Consider the following 24,120-nt stretch of genomic DNA (forward strand, 5'->3'; position numbering starts at 1 on the left):
GCCTATCCATTAGGCACATAGTCATAGAATCATAGAATCAAAGAGTTGGAAGAGACCTCATGGGCCATCCAGTCCAACCCCCTGCCAAGAAGCAGGAATATTGCATTCAAATCACCCCTGACAGATGGCCATTCAGCCTCTGTTTAAAAGCCTCCAAAGAAGGAGCCTCCACCACACTCCGGGGCAGAGAGTTCCACTGCTGAACGGCTCTCACAGTCAGGAAGTTCTTCCTCATGTTCAGATGGAATCTCCTCTCGTAGTTTGAAGCCATTGTTCCGTGTCCTAGTCTCCAAGGAAGCAGAGAACAAGCTTGCTCCCTCCTCCCTGTGGCTTCCTCTCACATATTTATACATGGCTCTCATATCTCCTCTCAGCCTTCTCTTCTTCAGGCTAAACATGCCCAGTTCCTTAAGCCATTCCTCATAGGGCTTGTTCTCCAGACCCTTGATCATTTTAGTCGCCCTCCTCTGGACACATTCCAGCTTGTCAATATCTCTCTTGAATTGTGGTGCCCAGAATTGGACACAATATTCCAGATGTGGTCTAACCAGAGCAGAATAGAGGGGTAGCATTTCTTCCCTGGACCTAGACACTATGCTCCTATTAATGCAGGCCAAAATCCCATTGGCTTTTTTTGCCGCCACATCACATTGTTGGCTCATGTTTAACTTGTTGTCCACGAGGACTCCAAGATCTTTTTCACACGTACTGCTCTCAAGCCAGGCATGCCAAAGTGGAGTAGTGTGGAAAACCCTACCACCCCTATCAGGCATGTAGCGGGGGGGGGGGGGGCTTGAGGGGCTTCAGCCCCCCTCCCCCCCCCCCGAAATTCTCATGGTGGTCCGCGAGAAGTCCTTACTGGTGCATTATTTAAACTGTTATTTTTATTCATATCATGATCTGATCACCATGCTCAATATATCCCATATGCATGGGGGTATTGGGGTAACGATACAAAAGGTTTGCTAGGGTAGATCCTCTTTCACTCAGACTCAGCCCCCCCCCCCCCGAATCAAAACCCTGGCTACGGGCCTGACCCCTATGGTTTGATAGTACAGGTCCATCAACAACCCCAAGGGTGTGGGGGGTGTAGAGAGCAAGCAACTGATCTTTGTAGTACATGGGAATACTTCTATGGAAAAAGCAGGTGTGTTATTCTTTGGTCTGGCTTTTTTTATCAAGTGACACACTTAATTCATGTGAAAAGCACAGACATAAAAGTTCAAAAGCTAAGGACAGAACAAAATAGTAGTAAATTCCCAGGTGAAGGCAGCTGCTTTTGTTTCCCGGCTGAGGTTGATTCTTTTCCTGCTTCTTTGTTTCGTTCCCAGCAACGCCTTTTTGCTCCTTCCATTGTCTGTAGGAGGAGACTCTCTTTTACCTATTCCTCATCCACCTATACCAAACCTCCCGATCAGGTTTCACTTGTTTTAGGCCGACTGGCTCAGGTTATAATTTCACCTAGCCAGCTCAGTTGCTTTCCAGGCACACACAAAAGGCAAAACAGTATGCTGTAATATAGCCCCTAACACAGAAAAATCACAAACACATAGTCACAGGCAAAATATATCTCTGTGTCTTTCCTTGAAGAGTAGATCTTTGTCTCGGGAACAGCGTATAGTTTTTTTTTTTTGTTCCTTTCATAACAAATGAGCAGATAATGTTGCTGCCTTAAGCTAAGCAAATGTCACATATGCAGACATTTTTCCATGCTCTACTTAAACTGTACCAGTTGCTTGTCAGTAACTTAGCAGAGTATGCCTATCTGACTTTGAGATATGAAATACACAATATTTCAGATGTGTTTTAAGATAGAAATCTGAAAAGTAATTAGCAAGAAGTATTGTCTAAGGGTGCTTCCAGACAGTCCTAAAATGCAGGACAGGGAACTGAGTTTAAAAAACGCGGTACCTGAGAGGCAACCCAGTCATGAAGAGCCGAATCCCAGTACATCATCCCCTGCTGTCCTCACAACTATCTTTTGATCCAGATTAAGATGGAGGGTGGGCAGGGGACACCCGGTGGAAGATTATTATTATTATTATTATTATTATTATTATTATGCACTCTGGAGACATACATATGCAATCCAGAGCATAATGGAGCAGATTAAAAAACAAACCTTTCCTCACATCTCTGTCTTCCCCCAATTCTTAAGTCAAGCTCTCTTTAAGATTACAAAGTGTAAATACAGAATTTGTATTTCCTTTTCCTTTCTGTTTCCCTGAACCATGTATGTCTGCATTTAACAGCTGACCAGCTGTTTCAGGCTTCACACACACACACACACACACACACACACACACACACGTGCTCTGGAGGAGTCCAGACAGGGGAGAGAGAAGGAAAGCTTGTGTTTTCCATCCCTGCGGGGATACACAAGCATGGAAAGGTGTGCTTTTTTCAGGAGGAATCGGGTTTAAAGGTCACCTTTTAAACACGTGTTTTCCAGCCTTTAATCTGATTCCTCCTGTATTTTGACTAAACGTCATTAAGCTAGCCCTTCCCATTTTAACCCAATTTAACCTGGGTTATAATACATGTGTAGAAAGGCCCTGACATCTACTGAGACTTGCAGAATAGTGCCAGTTCATTGGTACCTTACAAAAGAGACAAATATATGATACCAGAATAGGAAACTTGCAGCCCTCAGTCTCATTCAGGGATGGGCAAACTTAGGCCTTCCAGGTGTTCTGGACTTCAACTCCCACAATTCCTAACAGCTGGTAAGCTGGCTAGGATTTCTGGGAGTTGAAGTCCAAAGCACCTGGAGGGCCAAAGTTTGCCCATGCCTGGTCTAATTTCAGAAGTCCTCTGCAAATGAGAAATTGAAGCCTGTGCAAGAGTGGTTTGTTTTTTCTCCAGTAGTTTGCTAGAAGTAGAGGGAGAAGGAGAAATGGATGACAGAAACAAATAAAAGAGGTTTACTCTGACCAGTCCACCATTCGCTTGATCCCCTCTCAGAACCAGTATGTGACCCCCCACCCTACCCCACGACAGATTGTTTTCTACAGTTTCCCACTAGCAATAACCGATAATAATTTTAGTCCATTTCATCAATAATAATAATAATAATAATAATAATAATAATAATAATAATACCTTTATTTGTGCCCCGCTACCATCTCCCGAAGGACTCGGTGCGGCTTACAAGAGGCCGAGCCCAAATACAATAGTAAAAACAACAGCAGCAACAAACAGCAAAATAACTCAAAAAACAAAGCAACAAAACAAATTCATACAGTTTGCTAAATCTTTGGCTGGATTTGGCATCATACACAGTATTCATGTTTCCATATAAAATAATCTTGTCATAATGTCTTATACATCTTGCACCATTCGGTCATAGCAGGTAAAATTCTGTTAAAAAATGAGAAGAGAAAGGAAAGAAACTTTGATTGAGGAACAAAAACTGAGAGATGCTGGAGAGAAATGTTAGTTCCCTCTGCTTCAGGAAACTATTACTACATTTGTGGCTTCAGTAGCAATTACATCATTTCACAAGTTGAGCTTATTTCCATTGTCCTATTTAAATATCAGAAAGCCAGCATTGTATAGCGGTTTGAATGTTGAACTAGGACTATAGAGCCCAGGGTCTGAAACACTGCTCAAATATAGATACTCACTAGTAGACCTTAGGAAAGTCACACATTCTTAGCCCCAGCATATGGCAATGGCAAACCATCTCTGAACAGACATTACCAAGAAAGCCCCATGATGCATTTCCCTTAGGATTGTCATACGTCTGAACTTACTCAAAGACACAGATTAATTTTACTCCAGTTGCCCTCAATGATTTGGGGAATGGCTCTAAGAAGAGGGGAGTCCATATCCTGCTGAATACAGTCACATTCCAACTTGTAGTAGGATGAGGCAGAGTTAATGTGCTTGTCCTTGCTTCTGCTCTGCACTTCTGTCAATGTCTTGCATTAAAGGAGGGCAAGGACTGTTACACATAATAATAATTATAATTATAATTATAATTATAATTATAATAATAAAAAACTTGAATTATACCCCTCCACCATCTCCCCAAAGGGGACTTGGGGTGGCTTACATGAGGCCAAGCCCGGTAGTGCGATTTTATTTATTTATTTTGTCGTGTTAGGAGCGACCTGAGAAACTGCAAGTCACTTCTGGTGTGAGAGAATTGACTGTCTGCAAGGACGTTGTCCAGGGGACACCCGGATGAATTGATGTTTTATCATCCTTGTGGGAGGCTTCTCTCATGTCCCCACACGAGGAGCTCGAGCTGATAGAGGGACTCATCCGCCTCTCCTCGGATTCGAACCTGCAACCTGTTGGTCTTCAGTCCTGCCGGCACAGGGGTTTAACCCACTGCGCCAACATAACATAACAACAATGTAACACAAAAGCATGAAATAAATATTGCAAAAAGATAAATAAAGCAAAAAGAAAATTAAAAGAAAAAATGCAAAATAATACAGAGAAAAATCACAATCACAGTGAGCGAACCACATGTACAGGTAATAATAAAATTCAGGATGAGATAGAAATAAAAACAGGTATATTTGTAAGGGAGAAACTCATAAACGATGGAGTAGTGTAGACGGGCCTCCATAATGGCAGGAAGCAGTGCAAAATCTGGACAAACGTTATGGGGGGAGTGAAACAATGTCATTTAACAGCATGGTACTCTATAAGGATGTCATTCTGTTGTATTATAATGCTGAGGCACTCCAAGTGGCCAGCTGCTGGTCAAAGGACATTTAATCAACTACCAAACTTGCAAGCTTTGTGGTTTGTTTGTTTGTTTGTTTGTTTGTTTGTTTGTTTGTTAAAAAATGCAACGCAACTGTTTGGTCTGCCCATGATACGATAAACAAAATTATAATGCAGTGTAATACGGGTGTTCACTGTCTGTTACTTGCTCCAAATAATGTGTGTTCTCACATAAGAAACACAGTATGTCTTATGTTTCCCAAAGCTTCGAAATGAGAATTTTCTTCACATTTGCACATGTGCTAGCACTAATTATTATGTAATTACATGTTTGTTTCTCTGGGAAACCAAACTAGATGCTATGTTGCTTGAGATAAAGCTGCTTAACTGTTGTATGAAAATTTAAGAACATCTTCCACTTGCTATCTATGTACTTCATATGTGCAAGCTCCAAGGATCCAGTTGTTCCATAACCCACCATTTAAAAAGTAAAAATATAAACTCAAGCTTGGATTTCTGGCTAAAATCAAAGAATCATATGTTCTATAATGGGACCCACTACTAGTGTTAAACAAAAGTGGAAGTAGCCAAAAACCCAGGCTTAAGTTGATTTTTACTTTTTTAATTGGTGGATTATGGAACAAAAAAAAATACACATAATTATGGAATTAACAAAAAAAAATCCAGCTAAGTACTTTTTACCCTTTCTGGATAAAAATCTGCCTATTACACAATGGTTTAGGAAATGTCTTTTCCTCTAAAACAGTGTATAGGGGGTTTTTGGGGGGGGGGGGTTATTGTGTGCCAGCTGCTATTGACGTTGAGAGACAAGTCCCAATTAACACCATGGGAGTTTTTGTCCTAATTTAAAAAGAGCTTTAAGTGATGCGTGGGGAAGATTTTTGTTGGGACAGAGAAGAAAATACTTACCTTACCTTGGGTTCCTGTTAAGAGTCCTGAATCCGATCAACCTATCCAGTACATACCTGCTGTTTTGATGATATGCAAAAGCACATTAAACAGAACCTGTAATTTGGTCCCCAGAGCTGTTTGTCATTCCAATAATAAAATGTGTAGCTTGCTCTCCAGAGACATTTACATGACCCCCTTTTTCCTTCCAGTTTTTCTTACTGTGCAAGCTATACTTAAAATTCCTGCTTATTCCTGTCTTAAAACAAATACATTCCAATGAAATACCACAGTGGTAGAACTAGTATGTACTTGTTAAATAGCATTCTGTACAGTACATGTTAATTGCTGATATTCTAATAAGATTAGTTAAAATTCCGATTAATTCCGATTGCAAATTTCATGTGTGATTTTCATTTTATAAGAATTTAATTCTTTTCATTTTTAACGCTATGCTGGAAGTGAGGTGTTAAAATGTCCGGTGTCCGTTTTTCAGTATTTTATGATTTTAACTTCACTTTCAGCCAGAATTCCTGGAAACTGTGTATGTGTGACTATTGTGAGAACTTCCCAGGTTTATAAAAAGAAACATATTTCCGCCCTTAGCAAGACAATGAAAAACATATTTTAATGAATACATCGACTAAGCAATAAAAATTACATGCTACAACTCAATGGAATTCATAACATTTCTGTGGAGTTTTGCCCATTTCCTTTGTAGTCACAATCAGCATGCAATGTACTGGTGGTGACTGGTATCACGACTATCATAATTGTATTGTAGAAGGCTTTCATTGGGTTGTTGTAGGTTTTTTCGGGCTATATGGCCATGTTCTAGAGGCATTCTCTCCTGACGTTTTGCCTGCATCTACAACAAACCTACAACAACCCACTATTATAATTATTAGTAATATTTTGTTTCTCCAAACTAGGACTGAAAGTGGTTAGTAAAAGCTCAAATTACAAATGCAAGGGTACTGTCATATCAACGTAGCTTTGTTATCATCCATATTTTTTCTTTTTTTTCTTAATCCATTTTATTGTATGTGTATTGGTGAATGTGCCATCAGCTTACTCCTTACCCTTTCCAAATCTTTCTTCAACAACGTCAATCTGACACTGTTGAAGGAAGCTCTAGTGCAAGGGCGTCAAACTCATTTTCACCAAGGGCCATATCAGCCTAATGGTTGCCTTCAAACTATGTAACTATGTTGCCCTGAGTTGACAGCCTTGCAGGCCACATAAATTGCCGTGGTGGGCTGAATTGGGTCCACAGGCCTTACATTTGACAATTTGCTCTAGCAGAATGTATAAGAAGTCCAATGTATGGTAAGGTGATACTCAGGATTTACAAATATACTGAGCAATTATATCTAATTGAAATCCCTTGCTTGAGGTCGATGCTGTCATTGTCCTATCTTTTCAGCTTCTGCCAGTTTGGCTAACTTAGCATAGTTGTGAATTTAGATATCTGGCTGTTCATACATTTGTGTATAAAAGTATTACGAGCACACATGGAATTTTACAGATTGTGAACCTTCCAATAGATTAAGTAATATTTCACTTCTAACTATACATTTGTTTTGTTTTTGTTTGTAATTTGTGTTACCTTTTGAATGTAGTACAAGCAGAGGCGGCCCTAGGTAATTTTCAACGGTAAACAAACAGTATTTTGGCACACACCCCCTCCAACCAATCACTGAAATATATTTTCTGTTTGTTGTGGGAGTTCTGTGTGCCATATTTGGTTCAAGTCCATCATTGGTGGAGTTCAAAATGCTCTTTGATTGTAGGTGAACTATACATCCCAGTAACTACAACTCGCATATGTCAAGGTCTATTTTCCCCCAAGAGCGCCTCAAGAGCGCCCCTGGGCAAAATCAACTTAACTGCAAATGCTTACTTTGCATAATGGGTTGAGCCGCCCCTGAGTACAAGTAAACAGAAAATACTTTAAAATATGAACATGGCTGACAAAATGCAGTGCCTTGACTTCCCAACATCAAACATCTCAAACATCTAGCCAGCGGCACACTTGAGAACAAGTAACTGCTCAAGGAGCATGTGGCAAAAAGGTTGGTGTTCCTGAAATTTTAATGATGTTTGAGCAAATTAGTCATAAAATTCCATTGACATGAATGCTATGTGTGCTAGAAATCTCATCTTATCTTGATACAACACATATTCAAGGCCTCCTTGGTTTCTTATTATTGGAGATAGTGAGGAGGGCTTTTTTACAGGTTGAGTAGCCCTCTCTGAAATGTTTGGTACCACTAGTGTTTTGGATTTTGGATATTATTCAGATTTTGGAATTCCTGTATTTGCATATATATACATAATGAGAACTCTGGCTGTTTCAAGTACTCCTTGACACATAGTCTGAAGGTCATTTTTAAAAACATTTAATTTAATTTTGTGCATGAGACAAAGTTTGTGTACCTTCCTAAGTGACTTGAATGCCCTTTGCACAGAGTAGATTTCTAGTCATTTAACTTCAGATGTTTGTCTTGTTCTCTACTAACTTTATTTTGAGCCATCATTCTTCCTTTTTGCATACTGTATAGACCAGGCATAGACAAACTTCAGTCCTCCAGATATTTTGGAATTCAACTCCCAGAAATCCCAGCCATCTTGCCGGATGTTAGGAATTGTGAGAGTTGAAGTCCAAAACACTTGGAGAGCCAAAATTTGCCCATTCCTAGTATAGATAGAAAACAGTTATCATGAGGTCTTTCTCGTAAATCTATAGAATCATAGCATTGGAAGAAACCACAACAGCCATTTAATCCAACTCCCTTCTGCCATGCAGTAACACTGAATCAAAGCACCCCTGAGAGATAGCCATCCAACCACTGCTTAAAATCCTTCAAAGGAGACTCCCAAACAATATATTCCACTGCCAACCAGCTCTAACCATCTGTTCTCCCTTTAGATGGAATTTTTTCCTACAATTTGAATCCATTGCTGTGTGCCCTAGCCTCTAGAGAAGAGAAGCAGAGAAAACAAGTTTGTTCTCTCATCCTTTCACCCATGACATCCTTTCAAATATAGTTGATACTTGGTTAACAGGCACCCATGGGGACTGGTAGATGCTGAATAAAAGTTTCTGGTTGCTTGAGAGTTGCTATGAAAAATAGGCATAATGAATACTGTAACTCACACTGTACCATACTCTGTATTGCCTTGATTTTAATATTGAAACATCATAATTAAAAGCAAACTAAGTAATAGGAAGACAAACTTAAAATTTAAACATTTTGTTGTGTTATATATGTATTTTAATTTTTATTTGAAGTATTATTTCTTTGCCTTTTTGCAGGTGGCTTGAGCATTCTTGTTGCTTGCGTTCAGTTAACAGAGAATCTACTGCATTTAAATATTTATAGTTCGTTACCTTTTAATTTCGTTCTTTCAAGTGTATCCATAACTGGCATAGAGTAGGGGTGTGAATAATATGTGGTAATATTCGCATTATTTGACCAAAAGGAAGTAGTGGATGGTCTCAACATTTGAGGCATCCTGTTAAGAAAAAGAACAGCCATAAGATTCTTTGGAATTTTGTTGGGAAAAATTTGTTTGCACATGACTGCACAAGGATTTCATTGGAAAATATGGTTACAGGACAAAAACAATGTCCTTTTGCAGGAGGCAAAATGTTTTGGGCCAAAAATACCGGGTTTTGCACAAAATATACAGAGAAAAAGAATCAGTAATTTGATACATATTGTGTCAGTGGGTTGTTGTAGGTTTTTTCGGGCTATATGGCCATGGTCTAGAGGCACTCTAGACCTCACTACCCCTGAGGATGCTTGCCATAGATGCAGGTGAAACGTCAGGAGAGAATGCCTTTAGAACATGGCCATATAGCCCAAAAAAACCTACAACAACCCAGTGATTCCAGCCGTGAAAGCCTTCAACAATACATATTGTGTCAGTTTATGCAATTTGCACAAATATGCTACTTCTTGTATGAAAAAAAATACATTGATTTACCACATGTGTTTTCTGTACAAAAAAGCAATTTTGCTTTTTTGTGAAACAGACACATTTTTTGTCCTACATTTTCTGTGTGTTTTCTGCAAACAAAACCTAAGATTATATTTGTATCCCAGTATCATTATTCTAAAAAAAATGTGCATAAACCCTCATATTCTTGTATAGCGGGGGAGAAAATGCTTTAATTCATTATTTTAACACATCTCTGAGTTCTGTGTACAAAATACCTGATGTAATGAAATATGGAGCAGGAGGAAAATATCTGGAACAGTAGCGGTAGGCACGTAGTCTTATATCACCATATACAATTTGGCATCGTGTACAGTTTTTCCTTATGGTAGCCTTCCATCTGGCTCATATTTCCCTTTGGCAAAGAGACTCCGGCTATAATGATGAATCTTGAATATTCTGAGTATTTGTGGAGTTACTCAAGACCAACGAAACCATAACGAGTGACTTGTAATCAAGACACATATTAACACCAGTAAATATCAGTGTTGTTTCTGAAGCATGGAGGGCTCGTGTTGGGAAGCAGAAGGCATGCTCAGGCTGGATTGAAATGCAGCTCCACAAACCAAAGCATAGTTCCTTGTCAAGATAGTAATCCAATTACTTTACAAGTAAATAGTGACTATGGGTCTGTCAGATAAAAGGTGACCCACAAACACAAAAACATGGCATCAGATTGAAATACATCCCATTATTAATTATGAATAAAGGTTTCAGGATAAGAGTGCTCGACTTGTAGTAAAACAGAGCATTACATGCAGTAAGGATTCATATTACAGCCCTGTTACATGCAACCTCCATAAGCATCATTACTCCCTACAGGCAGTCCCCGAGTTATAAACAAGATAGGTTCATTAGGTCTATTCTTCAGTTGAATTTATATATAAATTGGATTATTTTGCTTTTCATAGGGAAGGTTTAGTACCCCTCTAGAGTTTGTTTTGCTGTTTGCCCCTGATTAGATTTTCATCTCACTTTCTGTCCCTGTGACAACTGGATTTTGAAAATGTTGGCTTATCGTGGAAACAAAGATTGGTGATAAAGCTTTAGAGGACACACCTTTTTCCCATGATAGCTCTTACGGGAATTAATCTATCCCTTCCTAAGAGTAGACTCTGACTTCCTTTTGTTTCCGGGACAAGAAGTGAGATTAAATCTGTCTAATAAGGATATAGATCACACACACACAAAAACCTCACACTGACTCTAACTACCCTACACCTTACTAACCGAAAGCAAAAAAAAAATTGCATTGAATTTTACTTTAAATGCAATTTTGACAGATATTTGTCTTAACATATATTTTTTATCCATACACGTAAATAGCTGATGTGCAGCCATAGCCAAGCCCATCTAGCAGTGTGTCTCTCTGTTTGTAACTGTGATTTGTATATAAATAAGTCAGATATTTGTAACTTGGGGATGGACTGACAGTCCCCAGGTTACAAGTACAATAAGTTCAGTAGGCTTTGGCATTTTGATATTGCCAAATACCTCTAACAACAAGAAAGCATTATTTCTGATATTTTATAGCTCCTTTGTTGAAAAATGAATTTTTCATTTTGTCATTTTATTAGTTACACAGTAAACAAGTAAACTGTTCTGTCATGAAATGAAATGAAGCGCCTTTAAGAGAGGATGTGCAGCTTAAATCCAGCGGGAAGCCAGAGGGCCCAAAAAGGAGCCTTTAGGGAAATTTCCCTCATTACACAGTCTTTAGGAGGCTTGAGCTTAAATATAACAGTCTTTTATTGATGAACAAACAGGAATTGTAAAGTTTGCTTGGTAAAGAAACCAGTTCTCTCAAACTTGTCCACAGGGAACAGGCACTATCTTCAATAACTTTGGTCAAAGGAAATTCCCCTTTCTAGCTCCTCCCAGTCTACTGTGAACCTAACTAACTGAACCTGAGACTAACTGAAAAATGGCTCCTTCCCTCCAAAAAACCCAGAGAGGGGCGGGACCAGGGATCCTAACTATTATAGACAGGTGGCTTGCCCTATGAATGCAGCCAAGGGAAGCCACCTATCTGCAAAGTCCCTGAAACTTAGGACTATGAACAAACACTCAGTGCAAAACACAAAATTGGAGCCCCTGGAACAGCCATTCCAGAACATAAACACTTCGTATGCTAATGATATAGACACCTCATACACAGTAAATGAGTACTGATGTTCTTCCAACATCTTCAACTAAGTCTTCTCAGTTCTCATTGTCTTCATTGTCTACTCATATTCTTCTTAGCCGCAGATATCTGAATTAATGTTGACATAAAATGAGCGCATGTTCTATATTTGTCTAAAAGTTCTATATTTTGCAGTATTATCTTCTTAAATACAAGTACATTTATTAGATTGCTTCCAGACTCGACCCCAGGCTAACAAATAGAAAAAGTTGTTCCATCACATTTCCCAGCTCAAAAAAACATCCGCCAAATGATTGTATTCAATGTCATTTGTCTCTTCAATGTTCTTCTTTCCTGTAACTTTTTCTAAAGTGCTGCTGACATAATGAAGTGTATATGCTTGAAAAACATTGGTAACACACAACTTTGAAAGTAGGCACTGAAACACCATAGCAATAAAAATGCATTGCAAGATGCCAGATCAAATATTTGTCCAACTCATTGAAGGAGAAAAGAATGTTTAAATGTGGCAGAGTAGACATTGCAAACTTCAGAATGGAATGTGTTTTTCTCCACCTCCAAGCCGTCCCCATCTTCATTATCAGAACATGAGCTTTTTGAGCAATGCTGCCATGCTTATGTGATAAGTAAAGTAGACCAGATGGGGTATATCCAGGAAAGGGGACTATAGTATTTAATGTGTGAGAGAATAGAATAGGTAACTAGAACTGTGTTGTGTTTGAATAATCTGATGACTATTAGAAAATGTGTGTGAGTGTCTTATCTATCATCACCTAATAACAGCTGTGTAGGGGCCTTTTTAGTGTTTTGCCTAATAATATACAATGTCATTGAACTAATAAGTCTTTTGAGTCACCTGCCAACTTTGTATAATTGGCCTAACTTGTGAACTTTCATTTTTCTTTTCAATCCCTGTTCTGTTGGCCTCACTCGAACCTGGAAATTAATTATTTTCACAGAGCAGTAGGTCTGGTGGTTTTGCCAGTGATATGGAGAACAGTCTTTACAGTCATGTTCTGACCCTGCACTCACCCTTCTGTACTTCATGGATTTATTGAAAATATAATTTTGGCTTTCCTTATCCACAAAATATTTTGAATTCATTTCTGGCAGGTTCTTTTATTATTTTGAACTTTTTTTTGTACAAATGAGTAGCAGTAACCTAGAAATAATAAATGCTGTTTCATTTGAGAACCCTCTTGAGGCACATTTGCGTCAAAGTGGAGGGCTGGAAAGGAGAGAAGAGATGCAGCAGATAAATGGCTAATTTTCCATATTTTTAGGATCCTTTCCCAATCTGGAATTTTCTAGATATATCAAACCAAAAGTCCCACTGTATCTCCAATCTGCCATTGAATTGTGGCAAATCTGGAAAGTGTCAGGAGGAACCAACAACAGAATATTATTATTAATAATTATTATAATAATAATAAAGACTACAAGCAGAGGTATAACACCGTTGCTCAGATGATTCATTGGAATTTGTGCCACAAATATCATCTGCCTGTGACAAAGATGTGATGGGATCACAAGCCGGAAAAAATTACAGAAAAGGAGTATGTCAAACTACTCTGGGACTTCCAAATTCAGACAGACAGAGTTTTGGAGCACAATACTCCTGACCTCACAATGGTGTTAAAATCAAAGTATGGATCGTTTATGTTGCAATCCCAGGTGACAGCAGGATTGAAGAGAAACAACTGGAAAGCTGACACAATATGAGGATTTAAAGATCGAACTGCGAAGACTCTGGCACAAACCAGTAAAGGTGGTCCCAGTGGTGATCGACACACTGGGTGCAGTGCCTAAAGACCTTGGCCTGCACTTAAACACAATTAGCGCTGACAAAATTACCATCTGCCAGTTGCAGAAGGCCACCTTACTGGGATCTGCACGCATTATTCGCCAATACATCACACAGTCCTATACACTTGGGAAGTGTCCGACGTGTGATCCAATACAGCAGCCAGTAGAGCGATCTTGTTTGCTGTGGACTCATCTTGTTGTGTTTCTAATAATAATAATAATAATAATAATAATAATAATAATAATAATACACTTTATTTATATTCCATTTTATCTTCCCGGAGGGACTCAGAGTGGATTACAGTACACATATAAGCCAAATATGCAATGCCTTTTGCATAGTGAACAGAACAACATACAATACACAGACAAAAGTAAAGGCCTTTCCCTTTCATCTCCGGCATCTGGAAGCAATGCTCAACTCCGGCCATGAGGAGGTGCTTTGGTTCCATTTCTCCATGCTGAGGAGCCTGTTGTCTGTAGACATCTCTGATCAGTTACTGGCTTGTCTGCATGGGGCACCCTTTTACCTTCCCATTGAGATGGTACCTATTGATCTATTCGCATTGCATACTTTCGAACTGCTCAGTTGGCAGAAGCTAGGGGTGACAGTGGGAGCTCACCCTGACCCGCAGCTTCAAACTACCAACCCTTTGGTCAGCAGATTTTCTGCAGCTAGCGGTTTAACCCACTGTGTCACCATGGTCCCTACAGAAGATCTCATTCATTCATTCATTCATAACAGTGTCAGCCCAGTGCCATTTTCTCGTTTGAGCTTGTGGTTTTTCATGTCAAAGTTATATCATGTTTGGATTAATTGTCCAGTAATAACATCTGCCTTTTAAGGTCCGTGATGCTGAAAAAGAGAAGCAGAATGGAATAGTGGTTTGAATCTTGGACTAGGGACTCTTGAGAGACCCAAGTTTGAATTTCTGCTCACACATGGAAAGCCAGTGGGTGACCTTGGGCAAGTCACCCTTTTTCAACCCCAGAGGAAGACCCCTCCAAACAACTCTTGCATTACAACCCTGTGCTAGGTTCACCTAAGAAGCCAGAAATGACTTGAAGAGACACAAAAAATGCTTATCAAAACATGTGGGATTCTCCCCCACTCCTCAAACTAACATTTTGAGTCCAAAAATCTGTCTCAGGTGCTGTATCCTGAAACAAAGAGTTCTTTGCGTGGGATTGGAAAATTTTGGGTAGGAACTTGTAGTTCCTACTCTGGTAGAAAGACTCTTGTCTAGGCTCGAATAAACCAACAGGGCTTTGGAAGTTGCCGAGGATCTGGGAATTTATGTACTCCTGCTCTGCTACAACACTGCTGGGAATTGTTCTTTAACACTGTGTGAGCTGAACCAGCAGAAGCAAGAGAACTCAGCTGTGTGATGGAAAAGGTTTGGGGTATGAGGGAACAGGTTTTATTGGGTTGCCATTATTATTATTATGTTTATTTGTACCCCACCTTTTTCTCTCCACAAGGAGACTCGCAGCAACTTGCACAATTTCATCAAACTTCTGATATATTGTCAAACATGCTGTCTGTTATGCTTTCCCGTAAAAAAAAAATCAGATGATTATTAGAATGTTGTATAGTGGAGTAAACCTTTCCACGGTTTGACCAAAATAGGTTGTGCCTTTTACAAAACAGTCTGCAGTTAATGGCAAACGTGTGTGCTTTCATCAAGGATACACTGTACTTCTTTGGCATGGGAGAGATTACAGCACAGTCCAAGCCGAACATTAAGAAGATTTTTTTTTTTTGCCAGCTGGAATGAACACATGGCTGCTAATCGTTATTAAAAGATTAATCCACCTTTTAGTGAAATTTATTTTCTCAAAATTCTCCTTTCATAAAGGCCCAGTTAATTATGCAAGGACTCGTGCTTGTCTGACATCTCCCCAACAGGTCAACATTTAGCCTTTTTACCTATAGTGAAATAATATATATTTTTAAATCCTCTCTTCTTAACTGTGTGCATATTAGGCTTATAAAAGTAGTCAGTCTTGGCCAACAGTTGGAAGTAACTTCCTTATTAATTATTACGTTCTCCATCTTGGTAATATACAGTGCCATTTAAAGACATTATTATCAGGGATGCATATCCCACTACCGTCTCAAGTGCAGTTGGTGAGAACGAGAGAGAGGGCCTTCTCAGTGGTGGCCCCCCGCCCCTGGAACGCCCTTCCAAGGGAAATAAGACAGGCCCCATCCCTTCCCTCCTCTCGTAAGAGCTTGAAGACCTGGTGGTTTCAACAAGCCTTTGAAAATGACCAGTTCTAACTCAGCCCTACACATTGTCGAATACGGCCTTATTCTTCCTACCAATTACCCAGATCATTTCCTCTAATCAGCTCTGGAATGAACAGCCACAGACCCGTACCTAATATTATTGTTGCCTGCCATAGCATTGCACTTAATTCCCGGGCAATCTAGAATTTTTGGGCTTGCACAAATCTTGGCCCAGCCTTTTAAAATTTTTAAATTGCCTTGAACAGGCAGGATTCTTTTAATATATGTGTGTTATGGCGACCATTTTTATGTTTATATTTTGTTTTGTTAATCTTATGGTTATGTTATTTTTTACTTTGTATGTTTTGTGATGTTACCTGGGAACCGGTATGTTTTTTGGGTTGTGCAAACCCAAAAATTCTAGGGGACCCGGGAACTTGGCCACGGTGGTCCACACTCTGGTTACATCCCATATAGATTACTGCAATGCTCTCTACATGGGGTTGCCTCTGAAGACTGCCCGGAAGCTTCAACTAGTCCAACGAGTGGCAGCCAGATTACTAACAGGAGCGGGGTACAGGGAGCATACTACTCCTCTGCTGCGTCAACTCCACTGGCTGCCAATTAGCTTCCGAGCACAATTCAAAGTGCTGGTGTTGACCTATAAATCCCTAAACGACTCCGGCCCAGTTTACCTGTCCAAACGGATTCTCCCCTATGAACCATCAAGGTTGTTAAGATCTTCTGGAGGGGCCCTGCTCTCGGTCCCACCACCTTCACAATCGCGTCTGGTGGGGACGAGGGACAGGGCCTTCTCGATGGTAGCCTCTCGGCTCTGGAACTCTCTCCCGTTGGAGATTAGATCTGCCTCTTCCCTCCTGACTTTCAGAAAGCTGGTAAAAACCTGGCTTTGGAATATAGCATTTGCAGAATGATGCTCGAATCAATAACGGCTGACCACATCGACGGATGGTGATGAATTTGTGGTTTTATTCCGAGGATCTGGCTTTTGTAATTGTATGATATTGTATGATCTGTATTTTAATGTATTTTCTATTAATGTATTATGATGGTATTAAAGGTAGGTAAAGGTTGTCCCCTGACATTAAGTCCAGTCATGTCTGACTCTGGGGTGGTGGTGCTCATCTCCATTTCTAAGCCAAAGAGCCAGTGTTGTCCATAGACACCTCCAAGGTCATGTGGCCGGCATGACCGCATGGAGCACCGTTACCTTCCCGCCGGAGCGGTACCTATTGATCTACTCACATTTGCATGTTTTCGAACTGCTAGGCTGGCAGAAGCTAGGGCTGACAGCGGAAGCTCACGCCGCTCCCTGGAATCAAACCTGCGACCTTTTTGGTCAACAAGCTCAGCAGCTCAGTGCTTTAACCCACTGCGCCACCAGGAGGGCCCCATGATGGTATTATGTTTACTATATTTGTGTTGAATTTTCTGCTGTTAGCCGGCCTGAGTCCCTCTTCGGAGGCCGAGAAGACCGGGTTATAAAAGCTCTAAATAAATAAATAAATAAATAAATAAATAACCACTCTGAGTCCCCTCGGGGAAATGGAGCAGTATATAAATAAATTATTATTATTATTATTATTATTATTATTATTATTATATTTACTAAACTTGAGTGGCAGTAGGATTTTCTTGGACTCATTTTGGAGAGCTTAGAATTTGGCAGACCTGAGCAGGACATCAAGATCCTGTTCTTGCTTGTGTGTTCTCATCTCTTCCTTCTCACCTGCCAGGTTTCTTCTCCTGCCGGTGTACTCATTGTAGCTTGAGAACCCAATTTGAAGGATGCATTAGGCATACTTGGCTTGAAGACTGCCATTTGCAGTTCATGAGGGACTGCAAGGGAACAGGGTGTACTAAAAAGCAAAGCGGTGACTCTGGGAAAGACAGGCAGGATGTTGAATAGGCAGCGACAGGGTTTGAAATTAATATAGAGAGGGCTTTTGCGCTGATAGAGACATGAATTGGAGCTGAAGTAGCGAGGGTTTTGAATTTGAGGAAGAAAGGAGAACAATAGAATATGAGAAATTATATTTTTGACTATGTACAATAACTTGTTGTTTTAAACTCTTCTCTCGCTCTCTATCAAGCCTGAACACATACTTAAATTAGTTCACACATACTAAAATTGAAGAGCTCACACAGTCTACATTTAAGATTTTCCCAGGCTCAGCCAGGCCTTCAAATGCTAATGAAGGTGGTCAGTTGAAACATTCACACCTAGCTCCAGCAGAGAAGAGCTCTTTGCCCCACCCCAGCCATTCCACAGATATATAAACCCATTGTCCTAGTTCCAACAGACCTCACTACCTCTGAGGATGCTTGCCATAGATGCAGGCGAAACGTCAGGAGAAATGCCTCTAGAACATGGCTCTATAGCCCGAAAAAACCCACAAGAACCTAGTGATTCCAGCCATGAAAGCCTTCGACAATACATTTAAGATGTTATCCTGAGGCGCCCTAACTCAATCCAGCAGTTGAATAAATGGAGGAACAAGGGGAAAGTGAGAGCCCTTCCACACAGCCCTGTATACCAGAATATCAAGGCAGAAAATCCCACATTATCTGGGTGTGGACTCAGATAACCCAGTTCAAAGCAGATATTGTGGGATTTTCTGTCTTGATGTTCTGGGATACAGGGTGTGTGGAAGGGCCCTGAGAGGATAAAAGGATCTGTCACACCTAGTGAGCCAGGTTGTCCATGAAAGTTTCGTGGAACTGAAGAGCTACCTGAATTGAGAAAGAGACAAAACAGGTCGCAAGCGGAAGTAGAAAAAGCTTTTAGAAACACGACTGTGCTTGGGAAGAGGTTATAATTTGCATCTTTTGTTCTGTTGCAATCTGGGTACTATTCACTATGTCTTAATCTTTAAATGTCAGCAGCAATCTCTTGGCATTTCTTATATTCAGGGACAAAACTATATAGCTGCTCCTGTTTGTGTTCCTGAAAGCTGCAAAGCAGCCTAGTTCAACCTAGTGATGTCCAAATATATTTGATCTCAAGAAAGGAAGCTTGTAAACTTTCTAGAATGTTTTTCAGGTACCTGCATAATAGTTCCCTCCTTTTTGCTAGTTCTGCGGGACACCCCAAGACCATTACTTTCCTGTTTATGTCTACTGGTCAATGTACTTTTTATTTTGTGGTTCCTCTTCAATCTCCTTACACTTTATTTGGTCATAGCTGATCATTTTGATCAGGCATGTAGCCGGGGGGGGGGGCTTGGGGGGCTTCAGCCCCCCCCCCCCCGAAATTCTCATGGTGGTCCGCGAAAAGGCCTTACTGGTGCATTATTTAAACTGTTATGTTTATTCATATCATGATCTGATCACCATACTCAATATATCCCATATGCATGGGAGTATTGGGGTAATGATACAAAAGGTTTGCTAGGGTAGACCCTCTTTCACTCAGACTCAGCCCCCCCCCTAAACAAACTCAGCTCCCCCCCCCCCCCGAATCGAAATCCTGGCTACGGGCCTGATTTTGATGGACTTTGTCTTTTGCCAAGATCTAGTATTAACTAGACCACTCTGTGTAGAACTAGTAAGTAATTTGAGATTTTGGATTGTTGTAGGTTTTTCGGGTTGTGTGGCAACCTCTGAGGATGCTTGCCACAGATGCAGGCGAAACATCAGGAGAGAATGCTTCTAGAACATGGCCATACAACCCGAAAAACCTACAATAACCCAGTGATTCCGGCCATGAAAGCCTTCAGCAATACAAATTTGAGATTTTGTTCTATCAGCAAACCATAAATCCACCAACCAGTAACATTCAGTTGTTACTATCCTTGTTGCTATTCAAAGTGTTAGGCCCCTTTTACACTGCCATATAACCCAGATTATGAAAGCAAATAATCTGTATTATCTGCTTTGAATTGACTTATATGAGTCTGTACTGCCATATAATCCAGTTCAGATCAGATAATCTGGATTTCATATGGCAGCGTAGAAGGGGTCTTAGTCAAATACTTATAGGCAAGCCATGAGTTGTCAGTCACAAAAACGTTTTCAGAGGGGAAGGAAATAAGTATAAGTCGGGAAGTACAATTATAATACTGGCCGCTGGCATATTGGAGAAAAATGGCTGCCAGTCCCCCACATTAGGCATTAGTTTAAGTTGCAATGATATAACCTACATTTTCCCAGATTGTATGCAAGTATATTGGGGACTTCATCAAAACCTGAAATGAAGATGCACTACACCCCCAACTTTACTAAATCTACCAACTCTTATAACTCAAACTATTTGTAAAGTGCATACAGAAAGAAAGGTCCCAGACAGGCATGTACCTGGGGGGGGGGGGGGGGGTTTGGGGGCTTCAGCTCCCCCCCCCCCCCCCGAAATTCTCATGGTGGTCTGCGAAAAGGCCTTACTGGTACATTATTTAAACTGTTATGTTTATTCATATCATGATCTGATCACCATGCTCAATATATCCCATATGCATAGGGGTATTGGGGTAACGATACAAAAGGTTTGCTAGGGTAGACCCTCTTTCACTCAGACTCAGCCCCCCCCCCCCCCCGAATCAAACTCACCCCCCCCCCCCTCGAATCAAAATCCTGGCTACGGGCCTGGTCCCAGGTTAATGATTTAATGACTGATTTTGCCAAATATTTTCCAAGCTGTGTGCCTGTATATTCACACTCCTGATCTAAAGTAGACACAGCTATCATCTGGATCAGCAGACATGGGGAGAGCATTTTAAAATGTCTCCCACACATGTCTTTTTATTTAAACACTGCACCAATATGAAAACTTGAAAAACTAAAGAAAACTTCATTGGCATGCAGTGGAGTTTTCTGTAACACCTATGACAGGGAGAATTATAATGAAAACCAGATGTGGAGGAAGGTTTAAAACAGCCTTCCCATGTGTTCTGAACCTGATACAGATCAGGAACAGGCATGCTTGCTTTAGAAGGTTTTAAATATATAATGAGGAATTTAAACTATACACTACATATGTACCACGTACCTTGTACTTTCACATCCTTCATTGACTTTTGACCAAGGCTGGCTCTACACTAATAAAACTAACAAAATGAAGTTCAACAGTGACAAATGCAAGATACTCCACTTTGGCAGAAAAAATGAAATGCAAAGATACAGAATGGGGGACGCCTGGCTCGAGAGCAGTACGTGTGAAAAAGATCTTGGAGTCCTTGTGGACAACAAGTTAAACATAAGCCAACAATGTGATGTGGCGGCAAAAAAAGCCAATGGGATTTTGGCCTGCATCAAGAGGAGCATAGTGTCTAGATCTAAGGAAGTAATGCTACCCCTCTATTCTGCTTTGGTTAGACCACATCTGGAATATTGTGTCCAATTCTGGGCACCACAATTCAAGAGAGATATTGACAAGCTGGAATGTGTCCAGAGGAGGGCGACTAAAATGATCAAGGGTCTGGAGAACAAGCCCTATGAGGAGCGGCTTAGGGAACTGGGCATATTTAGCCTGAAGAAGAGAAGGCTGAGAGGAGATATGATAGCCATGTATAAATATGTGAGAGGAAGCCACAGGGAGGAGGGAGCAAGCTTGTTTTCTGCTTCCTTGGAGACTAGGACGCGGAACAATGGCTTCAAACTACAAGAGAGGAGATTCCATCTGAACATTAGGAAGAACTTCCTGACTGTGAGAGCCGTTCAGCAGTGGAACTCTCTGCCCCGGAGTGTGGTGGAGGCTCCTTCTTTGGAAGCTTTTAAGCAGAGGCTGGATGGCCATCTGTCAGGGGTGATTTGAATGCAATATTCCTGCTTCTTGGCAGGGGGTTGGACTGGATGGCCCATGAGGTCTCTTCCAACTCTTTGATTCTATGATTCTATGATTCTACACTTCCATATAATCTAGTTCAAAGCAGATAATCAGGATTCAGAAACTGAATTATATGGCAGTGTAGATGGGACTTCAGTGAGTACAGCATGTTTGAGATGAGGAACTATGGATGTTGTTAAGGACATCAGTGACCAACTGTACAAAACAGTTACTCAGTATGTCATAGTAGAAAGTGGCTGAGGTAACTTGGATGACAAAGCACTTTAAAATAAATGTGTTTAGTGTACTGAATTCATGACTTCACAAAGGCCAAGGCAAGTAGCTAAAAGGGAAAGGAAGTAACATGGTTTTTTTTTCCAGACATGGTTTTAATTACTTTTGAGGCTCTCCCCCTGGGCTTGGAGCTGCTTGCCTGCTGTTGTTTTACATACTTGTGACACTCGGGTATTATATGGTCAGTGCCAACTCAGATATTGCAAACTGAACTGCATTGAACTGGATTATATAAGCGAACACTGCCATAGAATCCAGTTCAATCTGCATTATATGGTAGTGTAGGTGGCACCTCAGTGCTATAGATTCCATTTCAGCCCCTTCCACACAGCTATATAAAATACACATTGAACTGGATTATATGGCAGTGTGGAGTCAGAAAACCCAGTTCAAAGCCAATATTGTGGATTATCTCCCTTGATATTCTAGGTTATGTTGGTGCGTGGAAGGGCCATTACTTTCCTCTCTATGACATTACAGTCTCTGGAAGTAATGGCTTGCTACACAGAATCACATCAAATAAAATATTATTTATTTATTTACAGCTTTTATATTCCGCCCTTCTCACCCCGCAGGGGACTCAGGGCGGATTACAGTGTACACATATATGGCAAACATTCAATGCCAATTTTGACATATAACATATACAGACATAGACAGAGGCTATTTAACTTTTTCTTGCCGCCAGGGGAGCTGTCGCTTTCATCATCCATCTGCGACACTGATGAAGTACTTCCGCATTCCCCACATGCTTTTTGCTGGAGTGCTTGCTGGAGTCTTTTTTTTTTATGGCCTCATCAATTAGTTAATTCAGCCTCCCCACACTTTAAGGTGGTACCTAATTTTTCCTGTCGTAGTCACTGTGAATCGTACATTTGATATTTACACGCATGCGTGGAACAGCTTTCGGAACCTTCTAGAAAGTAAAAATAACCATTTAGACCCCGGCTAGACCCGCCCACCCTCCCCCGAGTATAAGTAGCCCGTGGGCGGGGCTAGCCAGCAGTTCTCTTTTCCGCGCTATTGTTGGCAGCTTGAGAACCTTCTTCTCCGTGCGAGCTTCTCTGCTTAATTTTGACTATTGGACTGTTTGACTAAGAGCTTTGGATTGTGATTTGGACCCCGTTTGCCTTCGATTGGACTGTCTGACTACGAGTTTGGATTGTGATTTGGACCCTGTTTGCCTTCGGTTGACACGGACTGCCCGACTTTGATCTTGGCGCTAAGTTATGGCGACTACCTCATTCAAACGTTGCTCCGGTTGCCCTAATTTGTTTCCTAATACGGATGGGCATTCTCTGTGCTTAGCCTGCCTGGGAGAAGGGCATCTTACTCAGACCTGCCCGATTTGCATGGCTTTCACGCCACAAACTAGGAAAAGCCGCGAGCTCAGGCTCAAAGCGGCTTTGTACGAGAGGGCCCTCCTCCCGCCCACGCCATCGGCGCAGCAGGCACCCACGGTGCTAAATACCTTGCCGTTTCTGGAGAAGGCTGGAAACCCAGCCGGGAAGAAGGCAAAGAAGCCTAAGGATAAGGCCTCCAAAGATGGCCGCGGCACGTCGGTGGTGAAAAAAGCGCCCTCAAAAAGGGCGGGAAACGCTCCCTCTTCTCCAACCAACCAAGCTCCGCCTCTTGTAATGGCGGACCAGCGAGACCAACCGGGACGGCCTGCACAAGCACCTACCTTGGGTCTCGAGCCTCTAGTGCTGACTCCGATCAGGTCCTCCTCTTCGAGGCCGGAGAGCTTGCCTCCGGAGACCCTGTTGACTCCAGTCATGCCGGTCCTGTCCTCCCCCGGGCCCGAGGGAGGACAAGAGGCGGGGCCAAGGCAGGAAGCACCTCCCTCTGCAGCTCCGCCCATAACACCGCCCATGGAGCCTGTTCCCTCCGGAAGCGGCGCCTTCGGAGGGCTGTTCAACGGCCCGCCCATTCTTCCAGCTGATGTGGGCTTGGCTTTGGCCTCCCCGAGGCCGGCAACCTCCGAGCTTCCCCGGGGCCGAGAAGAGGAGCCAACTGATTGCTCGGCGACTATGCCGAGCTCCATCGGGCCGTCAGGGACGGCTGAACTGCACGAGCGGCAGCGAGAGGGCCGGGGCTCTCGCCGGCCCAGTAAGCGCCCCAGGCGCTCAAGATCCCCTTCACGGAGGAGCAGGGGCTCCCGACGCCGTCGATACCGAGCGTCGCCGAGAGGTAGTAGGCGCTCCAGATCGTCTTCCTCCTCCTCTTCTTCGACCTCGTCCTCCTCCTCCTCCTCCTCATCGC

At 41.6% G+C, this 24,120-nt stretch overlaps 1 protein-coding gene across 1 annotated transcript in view; it reads left to right on the forward strand.

Annotated features, from left to right (window-relative positions):
• Positions 1-24,120, forward strand: part of COMMD1 (copper metabolism domain containing 1) — a 105,912-nt gene that overhangs the window by 47,696 nt on the left and 34,096 nt on the right. The window lies entirely within an intron of this gene.

Source organism: Anolis sagrei, chromosome 1, assembly GCF_037176765.1.
Source record: "Anolis sagrei isolate rAnoSag1 chromosome 1, rAnoSag1.mat, whole genome shotgun sequence".
NCBI classification, from domain to species: domain Eukaryota; kingdom Metazoa; phylum Chordata; class Lepidosauria; order Squamata; family Dactyloidae; genus Anolis; species Anolis sagrei.